At 33.7% G+C, this 26697-nt stretch overlaps 1 protein-coding gene and 1 long non-coding RNA gene across 3 annotated transcripts in view; one reads left to right on the forward strand and one right to left on the reverse strand.

Annotated features, from left to right (window-relative positions):
- LOC129925891 (uncharacterized) overlaps window positions 1–26697 on the reverse strand; it is a 38656-nt gene that overhangs the window by 259 nt on the left and 11700 nt on the right. The window contains exons 3-5 of one of the 2 annotated variants that reach the window (XR_008777658.1): window positions 14842–15004; window positions 14311–14396; window positions 9995–12708 (exon numbers count right to left, since the gene is read on the reverse strand). The exons of the other annotated variant lie outside the window; for it this stretch is intronic. The gene's annotated coding sequence lies outside the window, so the exon portion shown is untranslated. Of the gene's footprint in view, window positions 1–9994; window positions 12709–14310; window positions 14397–14841; window positions 15005–26697 lie in introns of those variants that run through there. 2 annotated transcript variants of the gene reach the window in all.
- On the forward strand, window positions 17974–21470 carry LOC129925892 (uncharacterized). Its single transcript, XR_008777659.1, has 3 exons — window positions 17974–19687; window positions 19758–19826; window positions 20185–21470. It is a non-coding gene; the product is annotated as an uncharacterized LOC129925892 (long non-coding RNA).

A 26697-nucleotide genomic window follows, 5' to 3' on the forward strand; every position in this document is an offset into this window, starting at 1 on the left:
CGTTTTCACAGTATTTTATATATATAATATTTTCACACTCTTTCTTTTTTTTTAGAAGCAAAATTTTAAAAAATGTGAAGGGAGCATTCTCCTTGTATGATATTAATCTAATCCAGTATATCAGTAATACACAAACTAACATCCTGGTAGTATTAATATAATTTATGTATTTGTAAAGTTTATTTAAGTTTTGAATCAAAACGTCTCAGCAAAATCACAAAAATATTGGAAGACAACAGCCTCCCTCTCCATCATAACTAAGTCAAGTCGCCTCGAAGTGGGCGATTACTGTCAATTCAGACTAGAACTGAAGGGTACAAAAAACTTGTTCGTTCCTTACTCGGTCTGTGTTTAGTTACTCAATGAACCTCTTTAGGTTGGGTCTGTGTATAGTCACTCAATGAACCTCTTTAGGTTGTGTCTTTTCTATTGATGGGAATATTTCTGTTGTGTTGTTTTTATATGAGAAAAGACTCAAAAGAGTTCTTGTAATCACAACGCATTTCCATAAGGATTAATATGATGTTCCATCCGCTGAGCAAAAACAATCGACCTCATCAAATTACGCAGAAAAAATTTTGTATTTTTGCCTCTATAAACGCCGTGAAAAAGGGTGGATCCAGACTATTTCCCACACCTCTCCCCTTCCCTTAGCACATTGACTTTCCTAAGTCCAATCACATTTGTTATTTGCCACTTGGGCAATGGCTATATTTTTGTATCCACGTGTCATGTCTATCAAACTTGTTTACTTTATCCCTAGCCATCGGAGCGCCTTTCATCTTTCGAAGCGGCCCAAATATATCCTCCCCTTTGTCTAGACCCTGAGCTTGATCTCTGACCAGGTGCTCTGATGACCTCATTGGCTAATAAGTGGGAGGCGCTAATCTTGACTGGATTCGACATTGTCTATCTTGACCTATCACATGATCTATCACATGCATACCTGTCTGCTACTGGAAATCCTTGATTTCTCCCTGTTAATATATCTGAATTCCTGGTAGCCTCCCTAGCTCAATACAATGAATTCCAGAACTACCGTTAATGCTGTTCCTGTTGAACCCACCCTTAACTCCGTGGAGGAAGGAACCTTGGCATATGTGAAAACAAATACTACTTTCTACATCTCAAGTCGATTCTCTGTACACGCAGCTTGCCTAACATCGTTGACTTTGACGCACCTCCGCTGCGTCATTCCCACTTCGAGGACATATAACAGCGGCCGGGCTATACCTAATTCAACTGCAGTATTTCAGCTGGTGCTGGCACCTCCCAAGCTAATCCTTATGCTAGTAGACTAAAGCAGTCTACAAGTTATACAGTCTACAAATACAAGTTCTAAAGTTGACTACTATTCTAAGTCTGGTCTATGCCTGACTTATTCCACATCTACTATTTTAAATTGTCGTGTTTAAGTAATAGTACAACTGATACAACTGACATAATCGTCCTAGCTAATTCTACGTTGGAACTACTGATCACCACATATAACTAAATGTACTAGATGGAGCTAGATAAAAGATACAACTGATACAACAGATTTTTTTTTCTTCCTTTCTTGTGGGCCAGCTAAAATACATAAGCTCAAGTTGTAAATATCTGATGTCACAAGAAAAAGTAAACATTTTTTATTTTCATACACAAGTTACGTCCCATGTTGACATTGTTTCCTCAAGTGTGGGTGAAAAATTCTACCAGTTCTACACGAGTATATCCCGTGTCGACATCGTCTAAACTCAAGCCTAATAGAAATGTGTGGGTGAAAAATTCAAGCCTGCCTTACAGGATCGTCAACAAAAATATTATTTTTTTTATAGAAAGGACAAAGCTGAGACTATTTAATCAGACATGTCGGATCTTAGTACTTTTTTTTGTTCTTTCTGTTTAGTAATCGGAAGAGTCACTGGACATTAATATTTAAATTTCTATTATTAGTTGTTGTCCCTTATTGCTAATTAAGACACTATTGTCCTCATTGGTAACATTTTGTAGTTTGAATAACTTTGTTTTTTTTCTTTCTTTGTTTTTTCTTTCTTTGTTTTTTCTTTCTTTGTTTTTTCTTTCTTTGTTTTTGCTGGGCAAACTGAGGTGTGTGTTTATAACAAAGCTAAACAGTGACCGCTTCGACCTAACCGAGGTGACAACTTGACAAGCTAGTCAACATTTTGTATCACATTATGTTTTGTTGGTTTTTACTTCTTTTCTTCTCCACTTCCTATTTAACAATCTTAGGATACATTAGGCTTAGGTATTCATATTTTAAATTGTTATTATTATTATTATTTGTTGTTTTGCAAATAAAATAATTTTAATTTGTATTTCTTTTCAACATATGCTGTGCGTAAAAGGTTCTTACAAAGAAGTTGAATGTGAACGGGATACCCCAGAACATTCCTAACGTAATTGACTTAACTCCACCCTTTGGAAAGAGTTATCATCCCTTCCCTGGCATCAGACAAACAGAGGACATATAAGCTAAGTTTTCTTTAGTGTCTGTTGTTTCGGGTATTCTAGGTAGAAAGTAAGAAAGTTATATACATTCATAATCCTTATTTTATCCAGTCTTATTATTTAAAGTAACATAAGTCAGTGATATTCCTTATTCAGTAACATAGACGAATTTAAGCCTCGTTCGATCGAAGAACTAATTAAGCAGGCCGAGAGGATAGACATTGAGGGCAAAGAATTCTAAAAATTCGTAGAAAGCCAACAAAGACTGGATCTAGACATATTGTATGTGGAAAAGGAAAAGATGACATTGGCAGCAGAAGAAAGGAAACATGTACGGTAGATGGAAGAAACAAGACTGGAACGAGAACAAAGGGATATAACTCTTTCATACTTAAATAGTACAAAGAAATAACCATAGACCTAAATAAATATAGACTGGCCGATTAAAGAGTTTTATGAAACGAAAATTTGTGACTTGCAATTTTGTGTACCTTATTATACAGCATTTATGAGCAGTATAAAAGTTAAGTATTCATATCTATTTCAGCCACACACCTATATGTATTGTAAATAAGGTGGCAGTGTAGTTTTGTTTAATCTCTAAGAATGAAGATCATGCAATCTTTCATAATTCGGAAATCCGAATACAATAGATATACATGTTTTCAAGTTACATGAAGTTACTTCCTTCGGCCAGTCTATATTTATTTATGTCTATGGAAATAACACAATCACTCTCACCATACCTGCCCCTAACACGCTCAATTTGAACGTCAATATTGCCAACTAAATAAAAGCTTCAAACAAAATAGCTTAGAAAATTTGATTGTACAATTCTAAAAAAATGTACAAAAATAATCATATAGCTTTAAAAAAAAACATAGCGTATTTACACTTCTTTTATTCACTAAAAAGGGTGCTTTTTATAGTTTTTTTCTCCAAGTATGAAAATCGACAATGTGATGAGACATCAAGTCGAAGCACTAAATCTAGATGTTCGACTGAAGCGATTACTGTCACGGAGCATAAAGCAGCTATTGCATTAGGTTTATTTTTAGATTCTGCAGCCTCTGCAAAGCAAGGTCATTGTGACGAATTTCTTGGAACAGAAGCGTGCTTTCTTGAAACGGAAGCGGTCAAGTTAATTCCATGACCATAAAAGGAGCGATGTTGATTGTTGAGAGCTTGAGCAAAGATAGTAAACTTGTTTAACGAAATTGTATTGTACAGTGGGTATATTTTATTAAATTGATTCCTAGTTCCAGAGTTGAAGCTTTGTAAAGGATTTCGTTGTTTGAATTAATAATTTACGTTTGAATCTCAGGCATAACGATATTGTTTGAGTGTTCAAAAACTGCTCAAAAAAAAGAAATCTATAACAAATTATAACATCAGAAACGCATTGTCTGATCAACACAATCTCGTCGTAACATCAATACATCATCACATCTAGCAATCAAAAAGAAAAAATCATTACACTAACATTGGTTACGTCTTTTTTTGCCAGCTAATTACGAGTTGGAACTTCTTTGATCGTGCGCTTATGTCAACTTATAATGCGAAATCAACTTGTTTTTCTGGTAATCTGTTGTTGAGTTTATTTAGATATTATGTGAAGTCACTTTAAAATCCAAATCCCACGACCATGTGGGGATCGTTAAGTTGAGGCACTTGCCTTAATATCTACGTTATAAAAATTCCATGTCTAAAAAGGCTCCATAGCATGCTTAACCAGGGCACTTCACTGTTAAATAGAATGTCTGTATATTCGGACTCTCTTTCTGTCAGAAAAACTTAAAAGCGTTTGTGGTTCAACGCTTGTAATGTTATAAGCCTTACAATGCTAAATACCTCATTACATGGTCCGAGTCAACACCTTGCTACAGAGCTTTCGTTTGACTTGACAATTTTGTAGTAATTCTTGCTGCCAGTCCGCTATGACATCCAGCCATACTTCTGGTGGTGTCCGTAGTCATTCCCATTAACATCTCCAAAATAAAAGAAACATCCTCCATCCTCTTTGTATAGGTCTTCGCTAGTGATGTTCACATGCACGCTCTAGTATCTTTTCTGTGATTATAGAATTGCTTTTCGTACTTCGAAAAAGTACTAAGTGTTGAGAGTTATCAGATATGTGATCGGCAATAAAAAAAAATTAAACTCTGCTGATCTCATAGTTTTATATTGAAATTTCTAATTGTCATTTGAAAAAGAGTAACGGATTCGATTGATTTCTTTTCATGAAACATTTCTTAAATCACTGCTAGCAAACTTTTTTTTTACGCATTTATGGTCGAAAAATGGTTTCACTATTAAAACTGTGAGCTTGTAGCCTACTTTTACCCCAGAGTTGTTTTCTTGTCACTTCATGGTAAATATTCTTGTCAATCTTCCAATCTCTAAACATGACTTAGCGATCTTATCTTCTTGGCTCCAACTAAGAATGTGCAATATTTGTTTGTTATATGATTTCATAATCCTGCTTAACGTCACATTCTTTAAAAACAGCAACCTTTGGGTGTGGGAGGGGGGCGATTGCATCTACTGCAAAATGAGTTGAATATCTATATAATATAATCTTCTTATTGATTTTTGAACCATTCGTATAGTATGTTGCACCACACTCTAATCTCAAATGAAATCATAAGTAAATATTCCTAAATTTACATTGAAAGAGAGTGGTCGGTATCAGGTGAGACCGTGGGGGAGGCGATAGATGCAATCGCTCCCACTTCGGTCAGATTTATTATTTTTGCTTTGTATTTTATTGAATAAATTAAAACATTTTAATACTAATATAGTTTATATATATTATTTATTCAATTCTTATAACGACTCGACCCACCACCTATACTCTAATGTCAAATGCAGTCATTAGCAATAATTGCAAAATGGAAAGAGGACTCCTACATGATTTATCGTTTTCACTCTACCGCACTCTCCACTTTTCCGACGAAAACATGACTGTTACAACAGAAGAGTCAAATATGGCCACATAGTCTTTGTCAGCGTTTCCCTTTTTTTTTTTCCTTAACGGAACACTTCGCACATTTAAAGTATTTAGCGGAACACTTCGCACATTTAAAGTATTTAACGGAACACTTCGCACATTTAAAGTATTTAACGGAACTTTTTGCTTATTTTTTAGATTTATTACGTGGTGGCCTACCAGTTAATTATTCCAGTAGTTTGTAGAACACCCATTCATGACTTGCGAAGCACTGAGGTTCCACGGAACACAGTTTGGGAAACACTGGTCTATGTAATTGCGAATGAATTTGTCATAATCATTTCAAGAAAGACTTTGTTTTGGACTATTTATAATTCGTGAGAAATTTTTCAATATAAAAATAACAAATGAGACGACTTTTGAACCCAATTTTTTTTCTTAGTCACGTCACCTCTTTCCAAATTTTACTTAGTCTGAGATTTTCTCCTTGGTATAAATACTTTGAGACTATTGTCACAGCCTCTTTGTGGCAGTGACAGGTGGTCACTTAAACATTGTCCATGAGACACGCGGATTGTGCTCGGATGTAATACTCGGAGTAGACTTTATAAGTCTTCATAAGGAATTGACCATACCGTACGGAGGAAAACGCAATCCTTTACACATCTGTGGTCTTAAGGCAGCACGAGTCAAAACACCGAGCCTTTTCAGTAATCTAACTTCTGATTGCAGACTAGTGGCTACTAAGTCCCGATAGCACTCAATAAGTGTGAAGTGAGAAAACCCCTCTCGGACAAAGTCATTGAATCCTCAAAGTCTTCCTGGAGAGCACAGGTGCTTGTGACAATAAACGAGAGACAAAAAAGAAGGATGCTCATTGATTGTAGTCAAACAATTAAACGGTTTATTTTACTGGATGCATATGCAATGCCCCGAGTCGATGAACTGGTACAACGGATATCCAATCATTCCGTTTTTAGTCCTCTAGACCTCAAAGGTTTCTACCATCAAATACCAATCAAGACTGAGGAAAGGTCGTTTACTGCGTTTGATGCGTGTTACCAATGGAGTTGTATGCTTCCAGATAACAATAAATTAAATAATTGAGAATGAAAAGTTGCAGGACACCTTTGCATACGTGGACAATGTAACGGTATGTGGTCATGATAAAGAGTCGCACGTTGAGAATCTGCAAAGATTTCTAGATGCTTCTAGAAAGTATGGAATCACGTTTAATGAAGACAAAAGTACGATAGCCAATGACAAAGTTTGCCTCTTGGGATGAAGGCCTACTGACCAGAGTCCAGGCTTTAAGAAATCTTCCTTCTCATGATATGTGCTCACAAAAACGAATCGTGGGCATGTTGTCATACAAGTCGCGGTGGATCAAAACAAAATACATGTTTAGGCAAAGAATACGTCGTTCCCTCTTTCAGAAACAATAAATACAGCCCTTAACGAATAAAAGCAGGGCTGGAGAAAGTCGCCATCTTCATCATCGACTATTCTCGACCTTTGACGGTAGAATCGGACGCCTTGGATGTAGCAACAGCTGCCATACTAAACCAGAATGGCGCCCAGTGGCGTTTTTTTTTTTAGAACACTCTCCAAAAGTGAAAGGCTGCACTCAGCAATAGAAACAGAGGCCTATGCCGCAGTACGATCTTTTAGGACATGGCACATCTACTTAGTAGTTTTACTCTTGTAACTGACCAACGCTTTGTGGCCTTCAGCATGGCAAACATAGCAAAGGGAAAATAAGGACAGAAAAGCTTGAGAGGTGGAGACTGGAACTGGGGTGTCTTGTGTAGACCAGACAAACACATTCCAGCTGCTGATACTTTTTCTAGAAACGGGTGTGGGTCAGCTATGATTCGAAATGAATTGAAACTGCTCTATTACTCTCTGTGTCATCCGGGAGTAACAAGACAATGGCATTTAGTGCGAGCGAAAAACTTACCTTTCTTTTGTGAAGATGTCAGGCTGGTAGTCAACCAGTGCAGAATTTGTGCCGAAGTAAAACCTAGACATTTCAGTCATTCTGCGTGTGGGCCGCCCCCTTCTACATCACGGAACACATACCCCTGCTAATTAGAGTGAGACGAATTTTCAAGATTCCCGTTTGCATACGCCTGTTCTGATATGTTGGCTTCAACAGTAATCAGATGTCAAGATAATTTTTTTGCACTATTCGGAATGCCTGACTACGTACACTCTGATAGAGGTACATCATTCATATCTTGAGAAGTGTTATTTTTCACATGAGAGATGTGTAGCCACAAGCAGGATGACCCCATATAATCTCAGTGAAAATTCACACGTAGAAACGCTAAACGGATCGTTATGGAAATCTATAACTCTAGCTTTAAAACTCAAGGACTCTCTAATTCTAAATGGAGGCTGGTGTTAAATCAAGCCCTGCACTCAATTCGTTCTCTAGTTTACACCGCTACAAACAAGACAACGCAAGAAAGAGTATTCAATTTCTATCGCACGTCCACCTTTGGCTAATCACTCCCGACATATTTACTCAACAAGGAAAAGTGAAGTAAAAAAAAGGGAGTTCGTTAATCAACATATGATGATGGTACAATAACTGTGGACTTAATGACATGCAACCCACAGTATGTCATAGTCAGACTTGCTGTTGGAAGAGAAGAAACAGTGTCACTGCGAGGGAGATTCGGAAGTGTACCAACATATGGAACAAGCTCGATCACGTAGTTGCAGGTGCCTACTGACCATATTACTATGGAACCAATAGCTACTCTTAACGCACAGGTACAACAGGGGGAGGGGGGAATGGACAGCAAGAAGAAGTTAATGTAGGGTCTGAGTCTCCAGTTGGAGAGCCACTGATGTCACCAATTCAAAGTGATGGCAGCATTTGTCCCGGATACAACCAAAGACTGAGAACGTACAGACCTAATTACAAGGTTTAAAAAGCTTGTCATTTTATATTGTATTACTTGCTTGATTATTATTCTGAATTACTATTTGTAATGGTCTGACTTAATATGTATAGGCAAAATATGACAAACTTAGAAACCGATCATTGTATATTGTATATAGCGTAGCTTGTTTAACTTATTTAGTATAACTTATATATTTTCAATGGTGTAACATAGTAACGGTAATGTGTAGGGATACGTAGACCTCCTTAAGAATGTTTCTGTATATTTTTTTTACTATAACCGCTTGTTCTTCTGATATAATTTTGTCTACTATCGGTTTTAATCCGTTTTATAAAATTTGTAACAGGACTTTGCGAGGATGGCTTATGAGGCACATGTAAGATAGTTTTGACAGAGTGATTGGGTCCAGGGCTTGGGACTTTCTCCTGACAGCCAGATCTTGTTGCAGATCATAAAAAGTGTATTTATCATGTTTCTCTTCCAGCCTGTAGAAGTTCAATGTTGCTAACACTGGCTAATTTTCCCTTTGTCAGAGCTTTCACTGCAGATGCTACTTCCGAGCGAAGAATATGATATTCTTTGGTTTGATACTGCCGGGACATTTAGTAGCTCTGGAACCTCAAGATTTCAAAGTTATACAACTTGACTACTGTCTTTTAATGTTTCCATTTTAAGAGCAAAGTAATTTCGTACAATAAGGTATCAGCTTCGAAAAGGAGAAATTGTCTTTTTTACCGGCCCCCGAAAGGAGAATAGACGCTATTAGTTTTGTTTGGTCTGTCCGTCCGTCACGTTTAGATCTCAGAAACTAGAAGAAAAAAGGAAAATCGGACATCATGATATTTTAGATCAAAGTACTGATGCAACGGCTACTTTTTTATTTTCCTAAAGTGAACCATTTAATTTGTAAAATTACATATGCAACAGAGTTTTCAACAAAAAAAATACACCACTTTTAAATGAAAAACTTCAGGGGAGGGGAGGTAAGTTTTTTTTAAAAAGGTCACAGCCCTCTTCATTAATAACTCAAGTTTCATTCATAAATTCGCGCATTGGTACAAAAAAATATGCATCTAAGGTCACAATGGAAAAAGTGTAAATGTATCATTATAAAGTATATTTTCCATTTATCAACAAACTAATTGAATTGAATACTGATTCAAATGTTGTTTTTAAAAAATAATTTTGATACAAACTTCGTTTTAATTGTAAGTTTAAAAAAAGACACTCTTATAGCGCTTAGTTTTGACATATCCTCATAATGCACTTGAAAACAATCTAAATTAGAGGCCTGACATGGACGTAGCCAGGTTTTTTTTTTGGGCGGGGGGGTTGGGGAGAATTTAAACTCAAAACCCTTTTGGCTACGCTTATACAATTTTTAGTGTGTAATTAGCTTTTTTATATTGAAGAGGTGGTTTTTAGCTGCAAAACCCACTGGATAGGGGGCTTCAAGCACAAAACCCCTCTTGGCTATGCTCATTGAATCTGGTGACTGATGTATGGTTTAGTCTTATAATGAAGAGGGGGTTTTATCGTAAATTTCGGAGGGGTGTTTAAAATCAAAATCTTCCTTAGCTATACTCTTGGAATTTGGGGATTGGGGATTGTCGTTTGCATTATTATTTTTTTACATTTTTTTATAGAAGAGGGGGATTTAAAATGTATTTCAGTTAGGTAATACATTTTATTGTAATTTGTAATGAATTATTATTATTAAATGCATTCTATATAGAAGCCTTTGTGATGTTTCTGGAAAATGGAGGGTTGGGTGGGGTGCCAATAAAATACCGTGCCCCTGGCGCCAGATATGCTCTCTACGCCTCTGAATGGGAAATGATATCCGATTTTCAACTGAAAAAAAAAGGAAATGTATAATGAGTAGTCAAACTTTTCATGACATTTTCAGTTGATCTTCATCTTCTTGTCTGAATGATTTTAAGCTTTATCACTAGATTCCAGTCACACTGTGAACTTGAAACACTTTACGCTATATCCTAGACCTAGGCCTTTTCTCTGTCATTAACTTTTAGTTTACATTTCTAAATCAGGAAGCTTTACTGTACATTATCTAGTGAGGAAAAAAAACTTGACAGGTTGTGTCTGAGGAGGAAGTGCGCCAGAAAAGTTTTAAACTCCAGTCATTCAAACAGTGTCAACATTACAATATTAAATAATCATTCATAACATTAAAAAAGTTTTTCAACAAGATTACATAGAGAGTTTGTTATCACACATACATCAAATTCACCAATGGACCAGAAAAATATTGAAGCCATAGTCTTGTTTTGATCGTTCAAAGTAATTTTAAAAATCATTTGGCGTAATTTTTCACATAAAAGCAAACAGCGCAAGATGTCGTCTTTGATAAGACTCTTCTAACTCTTCTGGAATAAGTAGAGTAGCGTTAACTCTCTCTCTCTCTCTCTCTCTCTCTCCCCCATTAGGCGTCGATCTGATCTATTTTTTCCCACTCCACAGCATCATTTTTAGGTTTTATAAATGCCTCTGGAGTTCACATTAAGTAGTAAAGTCAGATCTATCCTAGAACACTGGTGGAATCACACCATGTGCATATTGAAAGTGAAATGTATAGAGTTGATAAAATAAAGAGAGGACAACTTTAAAAGTACCACATCAGCAAACCAACATTTGCTACGTCCGAGCCATTCTAGTAACTGTCTGTCACCGAAAACTAGAAATCCATGCTTTTCGCTTTTCTCCAAGGAGTCGTATAATAGAAACTCTTTGTACACTGCTGGTACCTCAAAGTTAGCCTCAGCCGGAAGAGATGGCCAAGCTCCACCAATGTCTTTGTTTCTGAGTCGTTCACGATGTTGTCTGAGAGTCCTGCTTATAAAACATTTTCTGGGCAGAGCAGAGATAGCATTTCTCAACAGTTCGGGGAGCCAGGCAATGTTGGCTATTTGAAATAGAGAACTGCTGATCACTTATAAAACCTAAAAACGATGCTGTGGAGTGGAATAAATAGATCAGATCGACGCCTAATGGCAGAGAGAGAGAGAGAAAGAGAGAGAGAGTCACACCCTAATTATACATGAAAGATTATTTCCAACAAGCACTCAATCAATTAATTTTAAGGCTAAAGGAACCTCAGCATGACAGAAATATGGTATAAATAGGTATTTATGTTCACATAAATATAGGCTCACCAGTTTTGATATCTAAAGTGACTATCAATAAACAAAATGCATACTTACATATACATGTAGAAATGAAATATTGATAGAAATAAATTCCTATTACACAATTTAAGACTTTAATGTTTAAAAGGAATTAAAGCAAAACTTACATAGGCGACATAATATCCTGAAGATGGGTGAAGTCAGCATTTAATAGAAGAAAAAAAATAAAACCTTATTTCAAGGCTAAAAATGACGCGCCCATTTTCATGAAAGAGCGATTGAAAAATAAAATAAAGTGAAACATGGTAGTACTTGCACCACACCTTGGCCTTTGATGATAAGTTATCAGAGGCATGGTCATTATTATTCTAATCGCACTTCTATCTCTAAAAAGATTTCCACTACTTGCACCACACCTTGGCCTTTGATGATAAGTTATCAGAGGCATGGTCATTATTATTCTAATCGCACTTCTATCTCTCGAATGATTTTCACTACTTCCACCAAACCTTGGCCTTTGATCATTACATCATGCGCAGGATAATATTATAATATTACATCCCCCACATCCAATAGACACGCTATAGCTAAGTACACACCCAGATTTACAATATATAATTATAAGATTTCTTACCAAGAATGCAAAGTGGAAGAGGAAACACTATAAACGCATTAGTAACATGTCGAAAATATCAAAAAGCATTCTACCATAATCATATTTATATAGTAGATGAAATGAGGGCTTAATGCGAAATAACAGCGCTGTATGACACTTTCAAATATGACTAAACATGTGAACGTAATTATAGAACTGGGAAATGGTTATCTAAAGGTTTTAAGTGTTTGGGGATGTTAATAAAATGTATAATTTTTATCTACTTTGCTTTCTTGACATTAATAACATTAATTTAAGATCAGATAATTTTTATTGATCCCATCAAATGGAAATTCGGTTTGACTACAATTGACAACCTCAGCGTAACTACTGTACAATAACAATATAAATGCAAATACGAACAACATTCACACACGGAACACATACACACTCATAGCCAACGCTTTATAAATTAGACTTCTATGAACTTCTCGATGACGACGGATGGTCTTGTAATACTCTTAACTGAAAGTGGGACGAAAGAGTTTTTCAAGCCAGTTAAGAATACATCTGTGGATTGTCACTAGCTTTTACAATGCTTTCATCGTGTCTTTGTGGATTTCCGAAGAGGCATCAATCTTGGCTAGTCTGCTGAAGAAGTACTGTTATTTTTCAGAATTAAAAGTGCACATCATAGATGAATATTTTTTGTTAAAATAATATGTTAGTGATTTACATGTCTTTGCATGCTCAATACGTATACCTTTTTAATGTTTTATGGAATAGTCAAAAAATATTACACATTTTATTTAGATGGATAAATTAAAGACAAATCATATTTTACTATTACACAACTTTTGTGCAAAAGATAAATGGTGTCAAATCATTTGTTTCTATGACCAAAACTTTGAAAGTTCATGTTAACATAACAAAAAAATATTAGCTTTTTGTTTTCTCTCACTATCAAGAAATCTTGAGTCCATAGGTGTGATGGACCAGTAAGGCCAACATATTATAATTTTTTTATAGCAATTGAGCTTCATTGAATGCTTTAGAGAAATAAAAAAAAAAACAATCACATCTATTTGCTCATTATGATCTAAGCTTTTTGACCCAATCAAACCTATTAGATGGGTTTTATATGACCTACATTTTTATAGCCTTGCTCCAATGGAGAAAGGACCTTACGTTTATCTTATTTGTCTACTGTGACGCTACATATTATGTTCTTAGCATTATACATGTGATGCTGGTGAATGATACTGGTTTGTAGTTTCTTGGATAAGATTTATCTCCTTGTTTAAATACAGGAGTGACATTCGCTTTGTTCCAGTCACCTGGATGAAATGAACCTTTAAAAAGTAGCCTGAACATGATGTTAGCTTATTGTTTACTTCCTTCAGTTATATAGGTGCAATGCTCTAAGGTCTAGAAGCTTTATAAGCAGGGCCGGTCTTAGGCCACTGCAACCTTTGCGGCCGCAGTGGGCCCCACACCTTCATAGGCCCCGCGCTGCGAATTCTAGGTGTAAATTATTAAATTAAACCATTTTAACTTATTACTAATGGGTTCCAGGAATTCTCCTAAAATTAAAAAATATAAGAAAAAGTCATGAAAATCTCCTGAAATTATTAAAATCTTCTGTTAACTGATGCAAATCTTCTTAAAACAGACAATAAAGTCATTTCGGGGTGTCATTCAATATGGAAAAAGGTCAATCCTACTCGCGGTTTAAAAAAAAACGGCAATGTCAGCTTTCATTTAATAAAATAAGCCGAATTTTAACCAAAACAAGAAGTTCAAATACTTAATTTACTTTAATAGTCACTGGCATAGAAATATGGATTTAAATCTATCTCGACCTCTTAAAAAAAAGCGACATTTTGCTAGTCAATTTTAAATCTAAAAGGCAAATCTGAATGTTTATCGGCTTTTTGTTGGAAAACTACTATCTACCGTAGATGACTCGTAAAGTTTATTTGACTCTGATTTTGTACTTAGTAAAGTATAAATAAAATGCAAAGACGAATTTATTTTCTAATACAAAATCTTAATTTTCACTTATCACAACCCAAATTAGGCCCCGCGCAATCCGTTTCGCATAGGGCCCCGCAACCTGTTTATAAGGCTTTATGTTAGATAATAGTTTTGCAACCATTTTTTAATTGTATATTTTTTTCATATGTCTCCTATCCTTTCAATTTGGTTTAAATTATATGCAATGCATGTCATATTATAGAGTAGAAATTTTACCTTTTTTTTAGAGCTTTCTTAAGAATGTCTTCAGCATTAGGGCCATCTTCACTTATATTTCATGTTGTAAGTTTGACATTGCCAATCTAAGAACAGAAATAGCTATTATATTCCATAAATTTATTGATGAAGCCCAGTATAAAATTCAAAGTTTTTGGTATACACCTTTAAATTAAATATATATATATATATATATATATATATATATATGTGTGTGTGTGACAAAACAAATACTCATGTTTAAATTAAATCTTCCTCATAGGAATATTTCATTGATAACTGTCATTAAAAAAAACATAAAAGCTAAAATCCTGCTAATTTTTTTTCTTTTTCATTGGAGAGTTTTGAGGAGTATCTGCAGTGGTTTCTAGTTATGGCAACTATTGACATATAATCTTGTTCTATAGGGGGTTTTGTGGCTAGTGTCTTTTTCAAGCCTGTCAATAGAGTGTATGTAGCTTTGAATGACATGGTAAGGATAAAACATTTTTAAATTTGTGCATTTACTATATTACAAGGTGCATGTCATACCTGCCGTTGGCTTTAGTTCAATATCTTGATCATTCCAATCTGTACTGTCCATTCTGTACTGTCCACTACATCATCATACGCCATTCATCTGGAGTGTGTCTATTCTTTCGTTTCCCTAATTGCCTTTCTCCATTTCAACCAGATGTTAATATGTTTTGAAAATCTGTTACAGATTAAAACAAAAATATTTAAATTGTATACATATATAAAATATAAGATTATTTGATTACACTACTCATCAGCATTGATTTTTTCAACCAAACAATTGAAATCGCCTTATTGTATTTGTAATGGTATTTCTTTCTTTTATTTAGGGACACTAAATTCACTTCTCCTAGGGCCTCCAATTACCTAAGGCTGGCTCTGCCAGCGACCATTCGACTCTTTCCCCCTTGCAAGTAATGTCAGATATCCTTACATATCTAATCTGACTTCTTCAACTACATCAATTTCTAAAATGTATGCTCTATTATAAGATAAGTTTATGATTATGATAAGGCTCTAGATCTATATGCTCTATTATAAGATAAGTTTATGATTATGATAAGGCTCTAGATCTAGTGACAAGAATCTATCTTGAAGTATCATTCAAGTTGAATGTCTTAAAGCAAGATCTCTAGTCTGATCTGTAATCTACAAGCGAGTCTTCATTCTAGACCTTCCAAACTAGAGTAAAGTGCGAAGTTCGAGCAGCCCCGATTTGTCAAGAGGTTCGAACAGTTCACTTATTATTGCTAAAACTTTTTTATTTGAATGTTTACCAAATTACTGCGCATGCACCTTTTTTCTTTACTTCCGACACATACTATTTCCTTTTCCTTGTAAAGGCTAAGTTCATGGTGAGGTCAAACTCAGGAGGTGTGGAATTATTCTTTTTTACTACCCGGTAGTGAAGGAAATGGGTAATGGGCTTAAGGCTATAAGGCTATTTTTAAGTCTGATTGCTCATCAGCTTAAAGAGACTATTTGAAGTTGTGGAGGGTGGGAAATGGTGCAATGGATGGTGTTCTTGCGCTGGAGTAAAAAGAAAATGACTTTATAGTGAAAATTAAATATTAAAACATGTTTTTAGATATATTTTCTTTGATCTGTTCGAACCTTCCATCAACCCGATCGAGCTTACTAACTGGGGAAAAATCTGCTCGAGGTAAAGTACGCTTGGCGATACCTACCCTACACCTCTTTGAACTCATATTTCATTTTAACCAAGCCTAGTGATACATTAAATTTGACCTATTTGTATAGAAAAGGGACGAGAAATTTAGAGATACCATCAGTTTTTTCATAGGTCAGACCGTTACGGTGCTATAAAAGTCAAAACGTGAAAATTGCTGCCTGCTGGCTCAATAATTTCGAACTTCGCACTTTATATAGCTAGATCTAGATTCTAGACAACTAGATCTAGTGAATTCTAGTGACACTAGAGGTGACTAGCCTTTCCTCTAGACTATATTAAAAATTATAGATCTAGAATATTATTATTTATAGATTCTAGTCTAGATCTAGTCAATTTGAATTATTACCTAGATGTGCCTAGATCTAGAATAGATCTAGTATACCCCTAGAATTCTAGATATGCCATACTATATCTACATAGAGCTACAAATCAATATAGAGACTGTTTGACTATTAAATTAAAATTAGTAGACTCAGACTGTGACTGACTTAGTGTATTCAATTGATTGAAGCAAAATGATTTTTTAACCTTTAGAATTTATCCCTTGTCCGCCTTGGTCTATCAGACTACGAACGTTAGAGCACGCTCTGCTAATTTTCTATGACTTTTTAGACTTAAAACTAATTCTAACAATTTGAATGGATAAGACGAACGCCATACATTAAAGAAGCCATGTCAACAAAAACAGATTCACATCACAAACCTATGGGCCCTATATATATTCCTATGTGATAGTGATACGGAGGCAAAATATTGGAAATATAATAATATTGTACTTTTCAAAAATGAAGATCATAGTTATATCATGGAACTATACTAATGGAACAACAGCTCCTAGTTTTTACTAGGGGAGTGCCGTCGCGCATTTTTTTTCGCGCATGGTGCAATATGGAGAAATTCAGGAGGATGCAAAAGAAGAAATTTACTCCTCCAGTCACTTGGACTGACCTTCAATGAGAGTAAAACTTTCCTACGCTTTATTTTATTAGATCTCTAAAAATTTCATCCATTTTCTCACAATGTTTTGTGATTTATAAAATTTTCCTGAATAAGGGATCGTCACAAAAGTTATTTTTTTAAGGCCACCCCATTAAAATAGCTGTTTTCAGTACTTTCATATTTGGGTATTTTACACAAAATCTGGATTTTTTTTATGTACATGAAATCATTATCATCTGTCCCGCGTAACCAAATCCTCCACTTTTCCCAGTCACCAATGTTCTTAACAAGATATCAAGAGAGAGAGGCTGGTCCATTATTTACGTAGTCCAGCCAGCTTTTCTTCTGACAAACCTTTTTTCGTTTATTCTCTTGAAGGATTTTTTTTTAAAGTTAGTCTTACAAAATACAATTCCAAACCAACTCATGCAGTTATCGTCTTTTCACAGTATTGAGGAGTCATCCTTTTTGCCAGCCAGAGTGTTAATTGGCAAAAGTAAAAAATTCATTATTTTAATTTTTTTAGTAAATATTCACAACTATATCTTTTATATAATAATATATTTTTTAAATAATAATATCTTTTATATAGACATGCTTTAATAGATCTAATAAATGATTAACGCGGCCCTACCAATATGGGTATATTAATACTTAAATCTGGGTATTTTAAATTTCGAATGCGCATTTTTTAAAAACCGAACTTATCTATAGATCTAGATCTCTTATATCTAGAATAATCAAGATCTACAACACCCAGACTTAGACTATGGACATGGTTCTAGATCTATTTAAAGATATTTTTTTAAAAATAACTAAATAGATCTAAAATCTAATAAAGTCATGATTTCCACTCTATTTTCTCTAGATCTAGACCATACATGAGATCAATATGAATGTTTATAGATCTAGTCTACGTCTAGAACTCTAGAATACTCTAGATCTATCGATCATCTTAAATCTTAGTGACTTAGTCTGCTATAGGTGTAGTATATTGTATATTCGCTATAGTGTATTGCCTGTAGATCTAGATCTAGTACCTGTACTAATATTAGTAGATGTAGATCTATAATAATAATACTTTTTAATAGTAGAAAGTAGATTTATAATCTATCAATTCTATCTAATCTAGATCTAAATCTAGACTTAACTTTCACATCACACGATTATTGATACAGACAGTGAATGAAACGAATGCTGTGATTATATTATAGTTTATACTGATTATAGCTCTACCAGTTGATTATCATCATCATCATAGATAATAATCTAGACTAGTATTCTAGATCTATAAATAATCATAGTCACCGTGATTGGCGTGATAGTGCCCTTTTTAGTCAATGTAGTAAAGTCAAGATAGTGGAACGTAAACTCAAAGGTTTAATGCAATAAAGTATAAGTAGAGTCTATGAGTTAGTATAAGATCTAGTTATTTTGTTTCTTTGTATGTCAATGTCTCAATTAAAATAATTAATATCATCAGCCATATCATTTTAAATATTAAAATAGTAGACATAGATTTCTATATTATAAATAGATAGATTAGATCTATAAAATATAATTTTACAAACTTTAGAAATGATTGATTTTATTTTTAATTGATCACCCTTCTAGACTAGATCTAGCATCTCTAGCTAGACTCTAACTTGTAGTTTGTACATCTTGGAATTGGATCGAAATTCACCTTCCTAAATTGTCTCTAAAGTCTGTAGCTGATTTGAGAGGCCCAACGAGGCAAGAGTCTATTACTATTAGTACTCTGTCTCTTGATCTATCTAGTAGGCCTACTTAGCTAGTGCATTAGCTATAGTGTAGTCAAATCTTGACAACTAGTCTTCTAGATCTAAGCTTCTAGAATAATTAGATCTAGATCCAGTTTAGATTTAGAATATATAAAAGTATTTTACTAGCTAAAATACTAAATCTACTGATCTAAATTCTAGATAGATATACAATATATAGATCCAGTTTAGATTTGGATTATAAAAATATTTACTAGCTAAAATTCTAAATCTACTGATCTATACTTAATATTTTAGATATTATATGACATCTACAAAAATTATTATTAAGATATAATTATAGATTCTAGACTAGTTATTTATGTACATAAAATATATAAATTAAAGATAAAATTTATGCAGGCCTAGATCCCATAAATTTATAATTGATCCAGATCTATCAGTAAAAGTTACCTTCGATGGGAAGTTTTACCCAATCTAATCTATACAAGACAATTTATAATCCATGCCTCGCCTGCACCCCATACATTAAATAATAGTTCCCATTCCATGCCATGCCCAGACCCATGAGTTCATGAAAAAATAAATGATGTGGTGTCAAGTTGGATCTATCCCCTGAAATTCAGCACTTTAATATAAAACTCACATATCTAGTTAATTATTTGCTATGACACTCTGATCAACTTGGACTTGTGTGATACATATATGTTTCTTATCAGATTTAATGAATGAAGTTTTGGTGCATTTTAAGGCTACAAAAGTATCATCAGGTGCATTGTAACCATTGGTATTTTTCCTGGCAACATTTCTATTCTAGTCTGTGATAAATTATAAATTTAAAAAAATGTTTGTAATGTTTCAGTTATTAACAAGTAGAACCATGCCAACCAGTTCTGATGATGTACCAGAATGGCTCAAGGATCATACTTATACTATTTCTACTCTCTGGGCAGACATTAATAATATTGGCATCCATTCAATATTTATTGTAAGTACTACTATACAATTTTTAGTTTAGTTATCTAAAAGATGTTTTATGCCTAATTGTATAATTACAGTTATGTTTGGAAATGCAAGAAAAAGGCATGCATTCCTGACAAGTCAATGATTGGTTGCACCTCTTAAAGGTAAGGTACTGCAATTTTTCCCTATGCACTTTTCTCATAAGCTGAAGTACTTGTATTTTTGAAAAACTAGTTTTCCATGAAAATGTAAATTATAGTATATGTTATAGTTGCTTTTAGATGAGTGCAATGTCCATCAAATTCACTGAATATCTGCTTTCACCTTTAGTAATAATTCATAACTATTAAGGTCAGGGCCATGTCTACACATTAACACAGTAGCTCCTTTTAGGTACAGACTATTTTTAGAATGGCAAAATTATATAATTATACTTAATAACATATATACGTTTAGCATGGTCAACACATACGTCACACATATTTTTTTTTTTAAAATCCTTTTATTTATTTTTATAACTAGATAACTTTCTGTTATGAGAAAAGATGAGATTCTTGGACTCCTGCATAGCACCACCAGAAAGGAAAATCCCATCATGTTGCAAAATAAAAGCCTTGGACCAATTTTAATTTAAGATATATATATTATGATGTAAGCTCTATACATATTTATGTATATCCTGTCATTCAGCCAACAGGTTTGGATTTAGTATTTTTTAAATCTGTTTGATATTGTACTTGAAAACTATTAATCTGAGCCCCATTAAAACAATAGGGAGTGCAGTGAATGAGTGGTAAAGCACTTGGCTTCTGAACTGAGGGTTCCTGGGTTCGATTAAGACTGGGATTTTCAATTTCAGAATTCAAAAGGCTAAGGATACATGGCAATAGTAAGGAATAAGTAAAGGCAGTTTGGGGAGTCATGGGTTTGAATCTCTGTGAAGACTCAGATTTAATTTTTTTAGATTTTTGGGTGCCCCTGAGTCCACCTAACTCTAATGGGTAGCTGACTTTCGTTTTGGAAAGTAAAGATGGTTGGTTGTTGTGCTGGCCACATGATGCACTGGCCAAAGAATCAAATGACCTTAACATCATCTGCCCTATAGATTGTGAGGTCTGAAATGGGATTTTTTTTCAAAAGGTGGTTGGTTGTTGTGCTGGGTACATGACACCCTCACTAACCATAGGGCACAGAAACTGATAAACTTTATATCATCTGCCCCATAGATTGCAAGATATGTAAGGGAAATTTTACTTTTTAAAAATTAAAATAAGAATCTATCAAAAGTAAACATATAAAATATGGTGCATTCTCCTTAAAACTAAAACCTGGTGCGAAGGTTTAAAATGTTGGCAAAAAAAAGCAAAATCATATATTCTTAATTCCCTTTGCAAAACTTACTGAGAAGAACATGCATGTTGTTCCATCATAAGTTTCTTGACTGAGGAAATCTTGTTTATATTAGATTTGAATTAAGCAAATTAAGAAAAAAATTATAATCATTATTTCAAATGGTTGTATCTAAACCTTGTGAATTTAGTTTCAGTTATAAGTATATTGAGATTAATGGATAATCATGAAATTGTTAAATAATTGCTGCTATCATTCCATTGACTAAAGAATCATAATTATTTTTTTTTTTAATTAATTTCAAAATGATTTTTTTCAAGCATAGAGTTCACATAGATCTTGAGTGAAATTTTTTTTTTATTTGACTAATGCTTCAATTTTATTGTATCATATTAGTTGTTAATTTTTATTACCCAGAATATTTAAAAAAATGAGTACACTATTTTCATGTAATAATGTAACTTGGTATTCACACAATGCTCAAAATACACTATAAATAATCTTTAGACCATACAGATTTGTATAAATTAACTTGTTTAAATACATTGTAAATGTATATTGTTTGGATAAGAATAAAGTTTTTCTGTAGACAATTATTGTTCAAGATTTGTTGATGCTTCTGCTTAATCAATTTTATATATATATATATATATATATATATATATATATATATATATATATATATATATATATATATATATATATATATATATATATATTAGTTTTAACACGTCTGATAATAAATGACAATACAAGTTAGTGAATGAAAATTTGTCATTATTTCAGCAGCTTTAGGCCTACATCAATGTGAGGTGCCAGTACTTTGATTGTGTCATATAACAATTTAAAGCAACATTTTGAAATGAATAGTCTGTAGAATTGACAGTAAATACATTTAAGTGATGGGCTGTGATCTGCGTGAATTGAGAGCTGATCATGTATTGAATTTGTGTTTTTGATCTTTACTTCAAGTAAATGTTAATGAGCAATTAATTTTTAATGAATAAATAATTTAAAAATAAATACAAAAGAAACATAAACATTTACTTTAGTTTAATAATTTTTTTTCATCAGAACAGAATTTCCAACTTTGCATTCTTAAAATAAAATATAATTTATTTAGAGTAGAGTCAGAACACAAAATCATAGTTTTAAAATATTAAGTAAATGAAGCTAAGCTGTGATCTCTTATAAACATTTGTATATAGACTATACACAATTTAATTTTTTTTTTTCATCAAATTGCAGGAACTAGTACATGTACTTATGCCTATTTGACAATAAAAAACCTTAGTCAATGAAATAGTAATATTAGTAAATGAGATAAAAGTAAACTAAATATCATCAATGCTATTGAAGCCACACTTGTTGTTTTTTTTTTATCTTGTTTGGTGGACTGCAATTAAAGTTGCTATTAATTTCACTGATCGTCTTAGCTGTAATGCCAGTGTCGTCTCTTTGAATCCTAAGCTTATTTTCTTGGTAACTGGAAGTCCAGATATTTGGAGTTTCATTTTAAGCACCTATACTTTCCGAAATGGCATTCCGATAGGCTAAACCATTTGCCTAACATGTCATATGCACGTAAAGAGGTACCACAGAAATGCTTTAAAGACAAGCTTAGGCACCAACTTACTTTAACTGACATAGAATAAGAGAGCACCTGGTTGCATACAGCTTCAGAACGAGACAGCTGGAGGTCACTTACAAAGGTGTGGTATACACCAATGAAAATTAATTGCCGAGGGTAGACGGTAAAAAAAAAACAACTGATTCTACCACAGGTGGACAATGGTTATGCCTGTGCTCAGTGTGGCATAATATGTAGGTCACAGCTGGGGCTGAGTAGCCTCTGGAAACATAGCATTCCTCATAAGTCTTAGGAATCAAAGACAAGCCTATCATTTTTGTAGCATAGTTTGTAGCTTCTGTAAATGCATGAAATGCCATCACAAATGACACATGTCCTCTGTGAGTTTGATGGATTATAAACATCTTACTTCTTTGCCTTATATTAAATGGTCCTTCTCTCTGTTCCTCTAGGTACTTGCGTTTATCTAAATATCATTGATATATCGTAACATGTCATCAAAATAAAAGCTAGAATCTCTGCAACTCGTGTACAAGTCAGAAGTGAAGTCATCAATAACACTTGCCATTAAAAAAATAACAATTTAGATTAGTCAAATTAGTGACTGATTATTCGATTCATTTAGGCCTATACATTTTTTATTTGAATATATAATGATCCTTTACACTTTGTGACTTTACTAGTATACTTTGGAGTAGACTTGTTGAGCTAAAGTCGGAAGTACACATCGAGTTTTACTCATTACTGTGATATACTAGATTACTAGATCTAGATCTATATATTATATAGAAGTAGAGAGAGTATCTCATCAATAGTAATATATATCTGTCATATCGTGATCAGTAGGCGGCTGCAGGTTTATAGATCTATTACATGACAAAAACCCTGGTTAGATTTAGATCTACTGGTCTAGACATCTAGATCTAACTAGAATTAAACTAGAAAACTGAATTAGAGAAGTAGCTTTCTGGATCTAAATCTAGAATCTATATTATTAATATTAGATCTAGTTGCGTCGAACGCTTAATTTTTTGTTGTTGTTTTTAATAAATGCACATAAAATACATTGTATTTTGGCAATAAAAATACCCAGTTGGTAGTCAAGTAATTCTAATAATTAATTAATGAATGACTATCAGTATTTGTTTTAGATCTATCAGATTCATATGACTATGACTTATTATTTATACTTATTTTGTATCATTCGTCCAAGAAAATCTAGCTCTAGATCTATTTCAATTTAGATTAGGCTATAGTTTTTTTTTTGTCATTTTATTTAGGCTACAATATTACCGAGATGAACTTTTTCTTTGTTTCCCACGAGACGTGTATGCCTATAGCCTAGTCCTTTCGATAATAATAATAATAATAAAAACGATTAGGAATGCGTAGCTTGGAGTGTCAAAACTGTATTAGGCCTCCTATTTTTATTTTTATTTCGTGCAATTTAGTATATCGTAACAAATACGCATTTAGCGGAACGGTAGACAGGTCTTCATCCAGATTTAGTGTAAATAAACCAAACACAGAAACACTGAAAGATTGTATTTTCGGAATTTAGATTCTATTTTTTTGAAAAAATGTGGCATTTTATAGGGTGGTCGAAAAAAATAACTTTTGTGACGATCTCTTATTCCGGAAAATTGTATCTATTTTATCAGATAGTCAGAAAATGGATGAAGTTTTTACACATCTAATCAAATAGAGCGTACGAAAGTTTTACACCCATTGCAAGGGACTGACGGAGTAAATCTCTTCTTTGGCATCATCATGGATTTCTCCACATTGCACCATGCGCAAAAATGATGCGCGACGGCACTTCGACTCTCTTTGGCTTTGTAAAAAACTCGAAGCTGGTGTTCCATTAGTATAGTTCCATGGTTATATATAGGCTGAAATGTACGTCCTAGAATTTATAGCTCAATTGTATTTTTAATTGAGATACAACAGATAGACTGCATATAAAATTTGTCTCTCCTCAAATAAATATAACTTCCTACTTCCAGTCTATATATATATATATATATATATATATATATATATATATATCATATTATATCTATGTCTGTCGATGTGTGTTTTATATAGGTTGCACCAATCGGTGTTTGGGAGTAACATCCCTTGTAACTGTTGTTGTCAACCAATATGGCGTTAGATTAAACAGCTGATTTCATGTCTTATAAGTTATATCCAGAGTCTTGTTATTATTCGTTCATAATAATCAACATGGTGGCAGCGGTAACAAGAATTATATTTAGATTTATACCAGTGATACAAATCTAGTTAAATTAAGAAAAAAAAAATAGATCTAAAGATAAAGTGTAGATCTAGAATCTTCAATCTAGTAGATTCCAGAGTCAGAGTCCCAGTCTTTAGTGACACTTTAGTCTTAGGTCTAGAATCTAGAATTAGAATATATATCGAGAGGCTCGGGGTTATTCAGTTACGGTAGATATACTAGAGTGAAGTTTTCATTGAAGATGGCAGAAGGTCTACTTAAACCACCAACAGAGTTAAATGTGACTGAAGGTAATGTTAGTGAAAACTTTCGCCAATGGAGAAGACAAGTGGAACTGTTTCTGTTAGCAATAGGAGCTGAAGAAAAACCTAAAATCAGACAAAAAACAATAATACTACATTGTGCTGGACCTCAGGCCCAAGAGATTTGTGAGCAGTTGCAGTATGATGAGAATGAAGACGTGAATGACCCGCAAATATTACTAAAGAAATTACACGACTATTGCAACCCCAGAAAAAATGAAGTTCTGGAAAGTTTCAGATTTTGGAACATAGAAAAGGTGTCATCTTGTGATGTGTTCATTACGCAGCTTAGAGCTCAGGCTGAAAAATGTAATTTCAAGGAAAAGGATAGAATGATTAGAGACAAAATCGTATTCTCCGTGGAGAAAAGACTGCAGGAGAGATTATTGAATCGCGATGATCTTACATTGAAGAAGTGTTTAGATATATGCCAAACATATGAGCAAACCGCAAAAGGATTGGCAGAGATAAATAAGGAAGCTGTTGTGAAAATAGATAAGATAGAACAAAAGAAAACTGACAACAGAAACAACCTAATAGATTGCTGGTTTTGTGGAGGCAGACATGCAGTGAACAGAACATCATGTCCGGCTTGGGGCAAAATTTGCAATAAATGCAAAGGTAAAAACCATTTTGCAGTTAAGTGTAAAACTAAGAATAAAATACATATGCATAATGCTATGGATGAATTTGACCAAGAGGAACAATTAAACTCAATAAATGTGTTAAACATAAATAGGGACAGAATGACAGCACTATTCATGATAAATAGTCAACAAATAAGATTTCAGCTGGACACAGGAGCAGATGTCAACATTATATGTAAGAAATATGTTAAAAAGACACAAATTAAGAAGACTGTTCAAACATTAACAATGTGGAATAATTCCAAATTAAAAACTGAGGGCACTGCTAACTTAATAATAACAAATCCTAAAAACAAAAAGAATTACTTGGTAACATTCACAGTTGTAGAGAACCACTATCAATGCTTATTAGGCCGTAAAACATGCCAAAGTTTAAGTCTGATCACATTAAATGAAGATAGATTCATATCACAAGTAAAAACAATGGATTGTCATCTGGGAGATTTAGGGGAAACATCATTAACTGTCAATGAGAACATAGCTCCGGTGGTATCACCTTGTCGCAATATACCATTTGCATTTCAAAAGAAGGTGGAAGCAGAAATAGAGACATTAGTAAAAAGGAAAATATTAATTCCTGTAAATGAACCAACAGATTGGGTCAGCCAGATGGCTGTGGTTCAAAAGCCAAATGGGGATTTAAGGATCTGCATTGACCCAAGACATCTAAACACTGCTTTAAAAAGAGAACATTTTAAGTTACCAACTTTGGAAGCTGTAATGCCACAGTTCCTAAATGCTAAAATATTTTCTAAATTAGACGTAAAGGAGGCTTACTGGCATGTACGTCTAGATGAAAAGTCTAGTCTACTAACAACCATGATCACACCATATGGGCGGTACAGATGGTCAAGACTTCCTTTTGGACTAAGTGTAAGTGGAGAAATATTCCAGAAGAAGTTAACA

This window comes from Biomphalaria glabrata, chromosome 4 (genome assembly GCF_947242115.1).
Source record: "Biomphalaria glabrata chromosome 4, xgBioGlab47.1, whole genome shotgun sequence".
In the NCBI taxonomy this organism is placed as follows: domain Eukaryota; kingdom Metazoa; phylum Mollusca; class Gastropoda; family Planorbidae; genus Biomphalaria; species Biomphalaria glabrata.